This window comes from Chrysochloris asiatica, unplaced genomic scaffold (genome assembly GCF_000296735.1).
Source record: "Chrysochloris asiatica unplaced genomic scaffold, ChrAsi1.0 scaffold00277, whole genome shotgun sequence".
Taxonomy (NCBI): domain Eukaryota; kingdom Metazoa; phylum Chordata; class Mammalia; order Afrosoricida; family Chrysochloridae; genus Chrysochloris; species Chrysochloris asiatica.
Genome location: NW_006408795.1, coordinates 1,255,613 through 1,257,538, shown reverse-complemented (window position 1 = coordinate 1,257,538; position 1,926 = coordinate 1,255,613). Strand labels below are relative to the sequence as shown.

Here is a 1,926-nt window from a genome sequence, read left to right as displayed (position 1 = left end):
AAGGCACTGTTTGTCCAAGTATCATTATTGAATGAAATGCCTACTTGCATAGCTATCAAGAGGGGGTGCGTGCTAGGCAGGGTGAGAAAGATTCCATTAGTAGGCAAGAGTCCATTGGAAGAAGGTACTAAAGAAGTAGCGGACAGTGTGTTACTTACCTCGACTCTTAGCTTGTCGAGAATGGTAACTGGGACCCGGTGTCTGCTCTTGCATCCTCCTCCACCTCCTAACCCGTAGCCAGCATGTGTGAGTGCATCTTCATCCACGTCGGCCAGGCTGGTATCCAGATTGGCAATGCCTGCTGGGAGCTCTACTGTCTGGAACATGGCATCCAGCCCAATGGACAGATGTCTAGTGACAAGACCATTGGAGGAGGAGATGACTCCTTCAATACCTTCTTCAGTGAAACAGGAGCTGGCAAGCATGTGCTCAGAGCAGTGTTCATAGACCTGGAACCCACAGTCAGTGATGAAGTTCACACTGGCACCAACCGCCAGCTCTTCCAACCTGAGCAGCTCATCACAGGCAAGGAAGATGATGCCAGTAACTATGCCTGTGGGCACTACACCATCGGCAAGGAGATCATTGATCTGGTCTTGGACAGAATCCACAAGCTGGCTGACCAGTGCACAGGATTTCAGGGCTTCTTGATTTTCCACAGCTTTGGTGGGGGAACTGGTTCTGGGTTTACATCCCTGCTGATGGAATGCCTCTCTGTTGATTATGGCAAGAAATCCAAACTAGAGTTCTCCATTTACCCAGCCCCCCAGGTTTCCACAGCTGTAGTCGAGCCCTACAACTCCATCCGCATCACCCACATCATCCTGGAGCACTCAGATTGTGCCATCATGGTAGACAATGAGACCATCTATGACATCTGTCATAGAAACCTCTATATTGACCGCCCAACCTACACTAACCTTAACCGCCTTATTAGCCAAATCGTGTCCTCCATCACTGCTTCCCTCAGATTTGATGGTGCCCTGAATGTCTATCTGACAGAATTCCAGACCAACCTGGTGCCCTATCCCCATATCCACTTCCCTCTGGCCACATACGCTCCCGTCATCTCAACTGAGAAAGTTTACCATGAGTAGCTTTCTGTAGCAGAGATTACTAATGCTTGCTTTGAGCCAGCCAACCAGATGGTGAAATGTGATCCTCGCCATGGTAAATACATGGCTTGCTGCCTGTTTACCATGGTGACGTGGTTCCCAAAGATATTAATGCTGCCATTGCCACCATCAAGACCAAGTGCAGCATCCAGTTTGTGAACTGGTGCCCGACTGGCTTCAAAGTTGGTATTAATTACCAGCCTCCCACTGTGGTACCTGGTGGAGACTTGGCCAAGGTACAGCGAACTATGTGCATGCTGAGCAACACCACAGCCGTTGCTGAGGCCTGGGCTCGCCTGGACCACAAATTTGACCTGATGTATGCCAAGCGTGCCTTTGTTCACTGGTACATGGGTGAGGGGATGGAGGAAGGAGAATTTTCTGAGGTGCGTGAGGACATGGCTGCCCTTGAGAAGGACGATGAGGAGGTTGGTGTGGATTCTGTTGAAGGAGAAGAATACTAATTCCTTTCAGTCCTGCAGTATGTCACATTCAACTTTAGCTTCTGTGTTACCTAACAAAGCTTTCTGGTTAGGTTGTCTTTACTGTCAACTATGATCATGTTTTGTTTTTCCATTTGTGTATCAGATTTTTCCATCATATTTCAAAAGTAAAAGTGTTAAGAAAGGGAAAAAAAAGAAGTAGCAGAAGCCCACAACCATCTGCTAATACAAAAGGAAATCTTTGTCTGGTGGTGTTGCTAAGAGAGCTGAGCTTGGTTTTCTCCTGAAATGGGTGCTTCCCCATGTTCCTAGATCTTTATTTCCCCTGCAAACAGGGTCCAAGGGGCTATTATGAGTTTGCCCAATAT

At 47.9% G+C, this 1,926-nt stretch overlaps 1 pseudogene; it reads left to right on the top strand.

The window, feature by feature from the left end:
* The first annotated feature begins 242 nt into the window (after positions 1–242).
* LOC102838921 lies at positions 243–1,579 on the top strand (annotated as a pseudogene).
* Positions 1,580–1,926: the final 347 nt, after the last annotated feature.